This window comes from Bison bison, unplaced genomic scaffold (assembly GCF_000754665.1).
Source record: "Bison bison bison isolate TAMUID 2011002044 unplaced genomic scaffold, Bison_UMD1.0 scf7180017864136, whole genome shotgun sequence".
Lineage (NCBI taxonomy): Eukaryota > Metazoa > Chordata > Mammalia > Artiodactyla > Bovidae > Bison > Bison bison.
The window spans coordinates 10,485,644-10,499,091 of NW_011494708.1; positions in this window are offsets into that span (position 1 = coordinate 10,485,644).

A 13,448-nucleotide genomic window follows, 5' to 3' on the forward strand; every position below is an offset into this window, starting at 1 on the left:
AAATTATAATTAATTTGCATTTCAATATCTATATTTTAACTGTTACCTGTTTTTAAGGAATATCCCTCAACAAATTAATAGGGAAAGAAATATCACATTTATGGAGGTATTACAAGGTATTGAATGTCCCTAGGTGCTTTACAGGTATCAATTAGCTTAAATTCTTAACCATGATGTCTTGCCATGTGTTCTTAGTGTTAATAATAGCATACTACTCATATTTGTTTAGCATCTTATGTTGTACAAAACACATTAGCTCAGCTTTCCTTTATTTCCTAGTAACACTGTAGTATATGTATATTTCCTTCTTTTAAAGATTTCCAACCACACTAGGTATCACTATCTATAGCTTATAGGTAAGTTCTTGGGTGATTATTCAAATCAAACAGAATAAATGTATAAAGACAACTACTAGGAGATTTAAAGAATGGTTACAGTCTGTTTCTGGATCAAGAAACATTTTATTGAGGGAGAGGAATTGTGATGACCATTCAAGCAAGATTTTGACTGCTAAAATATCTCAGGCAGAAAGTATGCCAACAGTAGGACAACAAGGCAGGTATTTACAGTGAAACTGTAAACTCTTCCTGGAAGTCAACTTGCACTTATGTTCAAAATGCTGCTTAGGTTTCCCCTACATAAAAAACTTTGTTAACTGCCCTGACATATTCCAGGTTGTTGATGGTGCCCCAAATCTGTGATACCACTGGGTTCCTTTAGTCAGCCTTTACTCTGCCCTTTGTAAATCTCAGTTCAGTCGCTCAGTCGTGTCCGACTCTTTGCGACCCCATGAATCGCAGCATCCCAGGCCTCCCTGTCCATCACCAACTCCCGGAGTTCACCCAGACTCATGTCCATCGAGTCAGTGATGCCATCCAGCCATCTCATCCTCTGTCGTCCCCTTCTCCTCCTACCCCCAATCCCTCCCAGCATCAGAGTCTTTTCCAATGAGTCAACTCTTCACATGAGGTGGCCAAAGTACTGGAGTTTCAGCTTTAGCATCATTCCTTCCAAAGAACACCCAGGGCTGATCTCCTTCAGAATGGACTGGTTGGATCTCCTTGCAGTCCAAGGGACACTCAAGAGTCTTCTCCAACACCACAGTTCAAAATCATCAATTCTTCGGTGCTCAGCCTTCTTCACAGTCCAACTCTCACATCCATACATGACCACAGGAAAAACCATTTGTAAATCTAGAATATTATAATTAACCATAAAAAGATACCTGGGTGAAATCCTTGGTCTAATGTGTTTTAGCAGTACAATGTTAGGCAAATTAATTAGCTCTCTTTAATCTATCTTCTTGTTTTAAAAATGGAGATAAATATTAATATTACTTAATTCTTTAGAAAGTTTTCTGAGAATCTTTTAAATTACAATGGATGTGTACTATAAATCTCAAAAATTTGATACATCTATTTCATGTAGAATATCAACACAATATAAAACATTTCCTCTATTTGACTTTGTTCCTACTCTTTTAAGTATTTTTTTGTTACCAAAAATAACATAAGAGCTTATTTCTATGATATACTTTTGGATAATATATGAAGATGATATATGCTTCTAATTAAGAACAAGACTCAGAAATATGAAAATAAAAAAGTCAACAAACATTTTAAATATTTACATTCAAAATCATAGTAAGGTAACGTAAGAAAATAGAGAATAAAACAAAAACAAACAGAATCCCTCCCCTCCAAAAAAAAAAAAACCAAGCCTGACAGTACCTGCTGGAAAGTGAACTCAAATTCGGATCAAACTCTCTTACAGGGAGCAGTTCAGAAGAGTGTTGTGTGCTCCAGCCCAAGTCCCACCATCCCCATCACTGCAAGGGATTCCTCCTTTACTTCCTCAATCCCCACAGTGCTCCAAATTTTCCCATCACTCACTACCTGGGCACCCTCAAGGCTAACTCAGTAATGTCCTCAGTCACCACTAGAAGCTGTGGATTGCTGGTTTATTCCTCAGTGCTTAAGATTTTTAATCCTCTAGACAGTAATGTACAAACTATTCCTCTCAATAACTCCTGAGGCTTTTCCACTGTGTCATCTGGAACACAGAATCATCAGTCAATTTCCCTGATGCTCAACTATTGCCAAAAATAGTTATCATTTTCCTTTGCCTTGTTGATTTAATTTGGCTATCCCTTTAGGATTTAGCCCTCTATGAAGTCCCCAAACTGTTCATGAGCTGTTTCTCTTCCCATGATTCTCCTAAAAGTAAGCTTGACGGTAAGGCAGGTGTTCTTGCACCTCATTCCCAGTTTCATACCATTTTGTTCTTTATTTCACTAAAAATAGCCAATATTGAATGACAGCATCATGAATATATCTATTTCAAGGTGCCTTGCTTCAGTCATTCACCAACCTCAAGGTCACTCCCAATCATGCCTCAGAGAATTCAGCTAGTTTGTCATCACCCTCTCTCATTTACTCTTGCCATATTCTTGGCGACACCAGTGTCCACATAGATCATTCTTCTAGCAGCCCCGCTTCTCAGTTCCTTCACTTTGTCTCTTCCACTTGTCTCACCCCATATCCTGCCTTTCACTTCCTGAGTTAAGCTCTAGAACATCTATCATTACCAGTAACTGAAGCCCCTCTACAATCTCAGGTTCAAGCACCTAGTTATGACTCCACTTCATCCAGATAACTCCAACTAGCACTGGGACACCAATAATTTTTGATTCCTTCTGAGAATTATATTTTAACAATTATTATTCCTCCTCATGAACTCTCACTCACTTTATGGCCACACATCACTCTTTATCCAAATTAAATTCCTTGCTCCTCTAGCATCATAGATAGTCAATATCATCATCTCCTTATTTTATTTTATTTCTTAAAAACCTATAAACAGGTCTTCCGTGGTGCCTCAGTAGTAAAGAGTCTGCCTGCCAATGTAGGAACATGCATTCGATCCCTGGTCCAGGAAGATCCCATATGCTGCAGGGCAACTAAGCCCATGCACAACTATTGAGCCTGTGCTCTAGAGCCCAGGAGCCACTACTACTAACGCCTTGGTGCCTAGAACCCATTCTGTGCAACAAGAGAAGCCACTGCAATGAGAAGCCTGTGCATCACAACTAGAGAAAAGCCCTCGTGCAGGAGTTAAGACCCAGCACAGTCATAAAAAAATAAAATTATACAAATACAAATAACTTATTATGATTTGAAAAATATATTCTTTTTTACATTTTTTTTAAATTGGAGTATAATTGCTTTACACTGTTCTTCATTTCTGTTGCTAGTTGTTAGTTGGTTAGTTTCTACTGTACAACTAATTGTAAACAATTTCTGCTTTACAATGTTGTTTCTGTTGTTAGTTGTTACTTAGTTTCTTCTGTACAACTAAGTGAATCAGTATATGTATACATATCTCCCCTCTCTCTTAGACATCCTTCCCAAACCCCCAACCCATCCATATAGGTCATCACAGAACACCTTATTTTATAACCTCAATAATTTTACCCCTTTCTCAATCCTCAGATACTTGTGTAAAATAATACTCAACAATGCTAAATATCTGCTGGTTTGGCATCCATACATGTAACCATGCTAACTAGTTTCACATTAGTTACTAACACTCTTTTCAATTGAGCCCTTAATGCTGCCTGATACTCACACTACATTACTACATGTCCTTATCCATTTATTTACCCATGTTCCTAGACAATTATTAAACCTCTTATTTTCCCTGCTGAAACCCTCAAAATTCTTTCCTTTGTTCTCACACACAGATTATGAGTTTGTTTCTTACTTTACCAAGAAAATAAAAGCAATCATAAGAAAAATAAAATCCATAAGCAAGATACCATCATCTTTCTATTTGTTCCCATGCTTCATTTTATTAATATGGATTCATTTTTTGCTTTTATCTAAGAGTAACCCATTAACTTATGCTTTATATTTCATATTCTCTCATTTAAACCCAAGCCATTGTTCCAGCAATATCTGCTCTCCTTTTATTGAATCTTTTCTATCTGTATATAGTCATCCTAATACTTTAAAAGTTTAATACACAAATTTCTCTCATGAGTTCATATCTTCTCCTAGTTACCACTCAAACACTGATGTTTTCATTTACAGCAGTAATCCTCTAAGAAATGTGTACCCTTGAAGTTTTCACTTTCACTGCTGCTTGAAATTCATTCCAATCAGTTTTGTCTCTAGCACTTCACATTGCTCTTGTCATGATCAACAACAACCATGACCTTGATAAATTATATTGTCAGTCTCAGCTCTCATCTCACTTGACATAGCAATACAATTAACACAGGTGATCTCCACTACCCTTTGTCATATAATGTCATTTAGCTTCTAGAAAAGAAATATTCCCTCTTTTTATTCTTACCTCTTGACTGCTTCTAATTCTTCTCAATCTCTTCACAGATTTTGAATAATCTAACTTTTTTTTTCTGAATAATCTCTCTAGACTTCTTTTGAGATGGGTAACTTCTCGCCTGGGGGAACTGTGAAACACTGTCATATGAGCAAAAATGTCAATGTAACCTCATCTTTGTTGTCACATGCAATTATTTTTTATATAAAGATGATAAAGTGTTATATATTTTTGTGTTACTGGAAGTGGTGGAGAATGGTTGAAGAAATGTACTGCTGCTGTTATAATAGTTCAACATAAATCTTGGAAAGGAAAAAGCTAAAATTTTTCCCAGGTCAAGTGTTCTCAGTAACCAGCATGTAGTAAAAAGAGCATGGGGGAAATTTTGGCACATCAAGATTTGATTCCTGTGTTTGCTAATGATTAGTATGACTTTCTGATTTTATTTTGAGATTTCTTATCAATAAAACATGGCTAGGAAATGATACTAAATTTTTACAAGTGATAAGCCAGAATTTGGCTTCACTTTCTGGTTCCAAGGATGATTTTTTTTCCTTCTGATATTCAAAGATAGTCATTCCCCTTGGACTCCTGAACCTATCTTTCTTTGTCATCTTTAGACCTTATATCAACCCTCAGTTACTCTCTCTTCTCTCTCTTTGACTTCCTAAATGCTTCATTTCATTACTTGACAGGTTTGCTCAAGTCTCTAGAATCCTAAAAGAAATTCATACTGATCATTCTAGAAGACTATACATACCAGTGTCTTAACTTTAATAAGATCTAAAATAATTTATATATTTTCCATTAGATATTCCATCTTCATTAATTTCCATGCCAATGCTCAGTATTGTTATTCAGCTAGTTACCCAGTGGGCAGGAATTTGGAATTGCCTCTTTGACTTAATATCTTCCACATCCACCAGTTCTAATTAACAAATTTTATTTATTGTATCTCCTAAATTATTCTTAAATATATAACCCTTCTTTTCTTCTGCATAGCCATTATCATAATCCAAAACTTTATCATCCATTACTTAGATTATGGTAAATTTCCTTCTAATGTGATTGGAATTATATTTATTATACTCCTTCAAGTCTACATCTTCAAGCTGACAACCTCAGCTCTCTGATAAAAGGAAGTTATTCCTCATTTTTCAGCACTTAAACTTTTTCAACAACATACTCCTAATGGCAAGGAGTGGCTTGCCATGCACTTTAAAATTTTTGAGCTCTATTTCATGATATGTTTGTTATAATATACAAATATTTTTAACATTTTATAATGTGTTTAAGGAAATCTTTCTTTCTGTAATCCATTCTAGTTTTCTGCTTGTGTGTTTGGATCCTCCATTAGATTAAGAGCTACTTGATGGAAAGAAATTTTTCTGATTCTCTGTTTCAAAAGTATAGTCAATACTGTCCAATTAATAGACAAAATTTGATGCTAATAGTCAAATGAATGAGAAAAAGGAAAAAGAATAATGTTGGCCATTATATCAAGTTAGAAGTCACATACTCAAATACTCAGATTGAATCCATATTTATTTCTTCTTTTGTCAATTACTAATAGGAGGATGGCAACAGTGAAATGAATCTCTTCCATTCTACTCATTTATTATCTATATTCTTTTTTATAATTTATTTATTTACTGACGTGTGATCCTCCTGGACCAAGCACTGAACCTATGTCTCCTGCACTGGCAGGCAGATTTTTTACTGTTGAGCCACCAGGAAAGCTCTATTATCTATATTCTTGATTTCCTTGTTTGTAGTCTACACTATTGTTGCTTCCCTTTCAGGTTTTCTCTTTTATCATAACATATATGCTCTCTTTCTATGCCTCTTTTAAAAACGGCAATTAAAATACTTTGCTGGGGCAAGCATATCTAGCAGTCCGCATGCTCAGTCACTCCTTTAATAATAGAATTCCTAGCTTTTGACTGGGTATATAGCCACTGGGTATTCAGATGCAGGCCTCTGCTTCCATTAAAAGCTGGTTGCAGTAAAATAACTAACTTTTTGGAAGAAATGCTTTGTGGGAATTTCAGGAAGTGGCCCTAAATAGACTATCCACCCCTTTTTCTCTCATTCTTGTTCCTGATGACTGGAAGGTGGATATGGATGACTGAACCTCTAGGAGCCATGGTGGGCCATAAGGAAGCATACATCTGTGATGATGGTGGAATGGCCATGCATCCATGGGCTATCTTCAGATTCCACTTACATAAGAAGACAATTAAGTTATATCTTGTATTAGTGAACTGTTCTGCAGTTTCAATTTTACCTGAACATAGAGCTAATTTTACTCTTAATCAAGGATATTTCTCAGATTAACATGCCACCAGAATTCCTCTCGGAAATAGGGACTGTGGTACTTGGGTACTGAAAGTAAGCATCCCTAAAGTCTTGGATTGGTAGGCAAGATAAAATTGCCAAGATGAGTTAGATCAAAGAAAAAGCATGAGAATTCCAGAAAAATATCTACTTCAACTTCATCGACTAACCTAAAGCCTTTGTCTGTGTGGATCACAGCAAACTGAGGAAAATTCTTTAAGAGATGGGAATACCAGATCACCTTAACTGCCTCCTGAGAAACCTGCATGCAGGTCAAGATGCAACAGTTAGACCTGGACATGGAACGATGGACTGGTTCAAAATTGGGAAAGGAGTATGGCAAGGCTGTATATTATCACCCTGATTATATGTTATATGCAGAGTATACCATGTGAAATGCTGGACTGGATGAAGCACTTGCTGGAATCAAGATTTCTGGGAGCAATATAAATAACCTCAGATATGCATGTAACCCCACATTTATGACAGAAAGAGAAGAGGAACTAAAAAGTCTCTTGATGAAAGTGAAAGAAGAGAGTGAAAAAACCGTCTTAAAACTCAATATTCAAAAAAATGAAGATCATGGCATGTGGTCCCATCACTTCATGGGAAATAGATGAAGAAACAGTGGAAACAGTGACAGACTTTCTTTTCTTGGGTTCCAAAATTACTGCAGATGATGAATGCAGCCATGAAATTAAAAGACACTTGCTCCTTGGAAAAAAAGCTATGACCAACCTAGATAGCATATTCAAAAGCAGAGACATTACTTTTCCAACAAATGTCCATATAATCAAAGCTATGTTTTTTCCAATAGTCATGTATGGATATTTGAGCTGGACCATGAAGAAAGCTGAGTGTCAAAGAATTGATACTTTTGATCTGTGGTGCTGGAGAAGACTTTTGAGAGTCCCTTGGACTGCAAGGAGATCAAATCAGTCAATCCTAAAGGAAATAAATCCTGAGTATTCATTGGAAGGACTGATGCTGAAGCTGAAGCTCCAATACTTTTGCCACCTGACGCGAAGAACTGACTCATTGGAAAAGACCCTGATGCTGGGAAAGATTGAAGATAGGAGGAGAAGGGGATGACAGAGGATGAGATGGTTGGAAGGCCTCACCAACTCGATGAACATGAGTTTGAGCAAGCTCCAGGAGTTGGTAATGGACAGGGAAGCCTGGCATGCTGCAGTCCATGAGGTCACAAAGTGCTGGACACGACTGAGTAACTGAACTGAACTGAATCATTATAAGAAAGCAAAGGGTAAAGGAGAGAAAAGAAAAAGAATATGAAAGAGAAGAAGTGTAGTGGAAACATAATGGGATAAAAGTGTGGTCTATTACTGTCTATCCTAATATCACAAAATTCTTGCTGTAATAATAATGGAAAAATTTTTGATTTGGGCAGACCTGAGGTACTTTGCCTGTAAGCAGGGCAAGGAAGTTTAGAGGAAAACAAAAATATTGGGAACTTTATGAAATCAAGGTGACATTTATGGAACTTTATAAGCCTTGGAACTGAGGTTCAGTCAGATATGGCTATATCTATATGTGATAATAGTTATTTGGAACTTATAATTAGTAGTGACCACTCATATTTAATTTTCATGATATAAAAGTACAGAGGCATTTAAAGTCTCAAAACAAAACAAAAACAATTTCAAAATTATTAGTTGGGAAATTCTAAATGGACCTTAGGACCACCTGAATCTGAAAGTATTACAGCTTTGAAAAGTCCTTCCAAATAAGAAAGGAGCATCACATAGCTATACAAAAGAAAGATCTCCATTCATTAGTATAGCATTAATTCCAGGATATATTAGTAAACTATATAAAAGGCAAGGTCCAAAAGATTATATGCCTACATATATGTGTATGTATATTTCTACTCTTTTGGGTAAAAAATAAGGGGAAATAAGAAAATATACACATATCTTCTTCTTTTTGCAAAGGAAATGCAGGTTATGCATTTTTAACTGGCATACCTCTTAAGTGATGCTATATCACTTAAAGTGGATGCCTGGGAATCAAAATGGATACCTATAAGATGCTTTTGCAAATTATTATTGACGTTAATTGTATTCTTTATCAAATGACCCCTCCTGTTGATTAAGCCATCATTGATGATTCTTGCCTGAATCAAATGTTTTATGGTTATTATAAAAGCTTATTATACAAATTTATTATTTCTTCTCTATTAATTGATATTCAATTAAAAGAATAACATTTTCCTTATTCATTCATTTTGCAAATATGTATCCTGCAGAGTTCATCATGAGAAACACAGGGTTGGAAGAAGCACAAGCTGGAATCAAGATTGCTGGGAGAAATATCAATAACCTCAGATATGCAGATGACACCACCCTTATGGGAGAAAGTGAAGAGGAACTAAAAAGCCTCTTGATGAAACTGAAAGAGGAGAGTGAAAAAGTTGGCTTAAAGCTCAACATTCAGAAAACGAAGATCGTGGCATCTGGTCCCATCACTTCATGGCAAATAGATGGAGAAACAGTGGCAGACTTTATTTTTCTGGGCTCCAAAATCACTGCAGATGGTGACTGCACCCATGAAATTAAAAGATGCTTACTCCTTGGAAGAAAAGTTATGACCAACCTAGATAGCATATTGAAAAGCAGAGACATTACTTTGCCAACAAAGGTCGGTCTAGTCAAGGCTATGGTTTTTCCTGTGGTCATGTATGGATGCGAGAGTGGGACAGTGAAGAAAGCTGAGCGCTGAAGAACTGATGCTTTTGAACTGTGATGTTTTGGAGAAGACTCTTGAGAGTCCCTTGGACTGCAAGGAGATCCAACCAGTCCATTCTAAAGGAGATCAGCCCTGGGTGTTCTTTGGAAGAAACGATGCTAAAGCTGAAACTGAAGTACTTTGGCCACCTCATGCGAAGTGTTGATTCATTGGAAAAGACTCTGATGCTGGGAGGGATTGGGAGCAGGAGGAGAAGGGGACGACAGAGGATGAGATGGCTGGATGGCATCACCAGCTCGATGGACGTGAGTTTGAGTAAACTCTCGGAGATGGTGATGGACAGGGAGGCCTGGTGTGCTGTGATTCATGGGGTTGCAGAGTCAGACATGACTGAGAGACTGAACTGAACTGAACTGAACAGATCCTCATATGCATACATTTCTTTTCAATGTGAACTTATAGATTCTTAATTTATAGAGATAAAATCCATAAATATCTTTATATTTTTGATGCTCAAATTGTGCCTATTTAGCTCTCTGGAACTAATTTCAGCTTTTTGCTCTATCCTTCTGACATACCTTCACCATTATTTTTAATCAGTTTCTTATTACCTGGCACAGAGAGTTACTTCTGGGTCATTTGGTAGCTTTTCCATCCCAGACCTGGAATCAGTCATTTCTCTCAGTTTCTGATAAATTGTTCCTTAACAAGTGACTCTAAAACTTAGTGGCCTAAAGTAATTCTAAGTGTGTATTTTTCTCACAGCTTCTATGGGTCAGAAATCCAGGCGTGCTTAGCTGTGCGTTTCTGTCTTGAGTTTCTTGTGAGGTTTCTTAGGTGTCCACTGGGCCTGTGGCAACTTGATAGGTGAAGAGTGACACTCCTCTGAGTTTACATTTTTGTATAATTTTGGCTATCTGAATCAACCTGCAATATTCTACATAGTCTTAACTATTAAATGAACAAGATGGGAAAAATAGTAAATGCAAAAAAATGAACAAATGAATTCAACTGGATTTTAAGTAAATAAAATAACCACATTCAAGGTGAATATTTTTAAAAGAAAAGAACAGGTTCTATTAACTCTTAAATAAATTAATATTCTTAGGCTGAAGAATATTTCAACAACTAACAGTTCTTGAATCCTTCTCAGCAGGCATGTGAATAGAAACATTGAAACCATATGATGCATGCTGAAGGACTTATTAAGTAAGTAGATTTATACGGAAATTCATTATTTCATAATTTCAAGGATTTGTACATATATACATATGTACACAATACATATATATGCACACATAACTCACTACATATTTTGGTTCTATTCACTGAAAACCCTAGAAACAATGATGTTATAAGTAAAAATGAGCACATCAAGGTCAGATTCTTGATTCCTAGTATAATCGGCTTCTAAGATTTAACCCAATGATATTTGCCTCCTCCTCTGTACCCTAGATAGTCACTCTTACACTGAATCAAGGCTTGAATGACCAAAAGATACCAGAAGTGAGAGTGTGTGATTTCCAAGTCTAGGTCACAAAAGATATTAAGAGTTTTATCTTATTTTCTTGTATCTATCATTCAAGGGGAAGTCAGCTACATTATTATGAGAACATTCAAGCAAGCCATCTTAGGGAGATTCCCACACTGGAGAGGACATTAAGGTCTCCATCAAAAAAACTAATACCATCAGGCCAACCACATGAGTGGTCCATGTGGCTCCTTCAACTCTCGTCAAACCTTTGGATCACTGCAGGCCCAGTGGACAAGCTAACTGGGAAAACTCATGAGAGGCCCTATCCAGAAACATCCAGCATGAATCCCTGACCCACAGCAACTCAGCGATAATAAATATTTGATATTGTTTTGAGTCATTGAATGTTGAGACTAGCTAGGTAACAACTGAGGACTAATAATGGTTTCTAAATATCATTAATCACAAAAAGGGGCTTCTCTAGTGGTTCAGATGGTAAAGAATCTACCTGCAATGCAGGGGATCCGGGTTTGATCCCTGGGTCAGAAAGATCCCCTGGAGAAGAGAATGGCAACCAACTCCAATATTCTTGCTTGGAGAATTCCATGGATAGAGGAGCCTGACAAGCTACATTCACAAAAAGAAATGGCAAACCTTGGGAAACTGACTGATTCAGGTCTGAGACAAGGAAGTTAGACGATAAGATTGAAACATTTTGCTTTGCCAGAAAATAAGAAAATGAGGGTTCAGAATGGGGAGCACATGTGTACCTGTGGCAGATTCATTTTGATATTTGGCAAAACTAATACAATTATGTAAAGTTTAAAAATAAAATTAAATTAAAAAAAAGAAAAAAAAAAAGAAATACTTCAGGAAAAAAATGTAAAAAAAAAAAAAGAAAATGCTTAAAGACAATGATGGGGGTTGTTGCAAAAGATTAAAGGAGTCAGCTTGGCAGTGTTCCAACTAGTGAAACTGGTGCAATTTACCATCAAAACATAAGTATATTAATGGTCTTGTTGATTAAAGTAAAGATATGTGAGCCTATATTGAAAATAATCACACACATATGTATCTATGTGTTTATAAATGTATAACTAAAGAATAAATAACTAGTGAAAAAGGAAAATTCTTTATTTCAGTGCAGTTCAAATAATAGAGAAAAAAGTGTATAATTAAATAATTATCTCTACAGCCAACATAGTATGAATTGATTCTGGCAGGAATCAGCAATACATGCTTAATCAGTAGGAGGATGGCATTTGATGAGGAATAAGATATTTACATATTCTTATAGGATCTCTTCTCAAATTAGTTACTAATTACCAAAGGAAATTCATCTACTTATGAAGTGGATAAAAGTACATTATTTTAACCAAGTTATCAAAATTAACATCACCAATAAATTGTAAAGGAATATCCCAGGCTTCCATTGTGATGTCCTGAGAAGGACACAGAATCACGCTGAGAATTGTGCCAGCCAAAAATGCATAACCTGAATCTAATCATGAGGAAACATCAGACAAATCCAAACTGAGAGGTAGTCTATAAAATAACCAGCTTGCATTCTTCAAGGAACCTCAATGTCAAGAAAGTCAAGGAAAGGCTAAGGAATGACCAAGATGAAAGAAAGCTATAGAGACAAGCAAACTTCATTCATTATATGACCTGGATGAGATCCTGCACTGAAAACAGTGCTACACAGGATATCATTGGCACAACTGAATACACTGGAGTGGGGATTGTAGGTTAGAATAAAGTACTGTATTACTGTTAAATTTCACAAATTTATTAATTTTACTGAGGTTATTTAAGAAAACATCCATATTCTTAGTAAATGCACATTGAAATGTTAAAGGATAAAACGTAATGTTGACTAAAAAGAGATGTATAACTTGAGAGTTGTGAGTTGTTTTATTTGGGGCAAAATGAGGACTGCAGCCTGGGAGGCAGCATCTCAGATAGCTCTGAGAGACTGCTCCAAAGAGACAGTGGGGGAAAGTCAATATATAAGGTTTTGGTGAAGGGGGAGTTCAATACCATGAAGCACTCAATTTACAAAATGTTTTTTGTTAGTCATTAGGGTCTGATGTCACCCTGAAGGGATTTAGTGCTTCTCTAGATATGAGGAGATGCAAGGATTGAGATCATAAAATCTGTTCCTATAAACAACCAACTACCTAAAGACCAATACTTTGAAACTCCAATACTTTGGCCACCCAATGCGAAGAGCTGACTCACTGGAAAAGGCCCTGATGCTGGGAAAGATTGAAGGCAGGAGGAAAAGGAAATGACAGAGGATGAGATGGTTGGCTGTCATCACTGACTCAATGGACATGAGTTTGAGTAAACTCCGGAAGTTGATGATGGATGGGGAGGCCTGATGTGCTGCTGTCCATAGGGTTGCAAAAAGTTGGATAGGACTGAGATACCGAACTGAACTGAAGGGATCTAGCCTGGTGGCTCATCCCTGGTGGCTCAGAGGTTAAAGCGTCTGCCTGCAATGAGGGAGACCCGGGTTCAATCCCTGGGTCGGGAAGATCCCCTAGAGAAGGAAATGGCAACCCACTCCAGTATTCTTCTTACC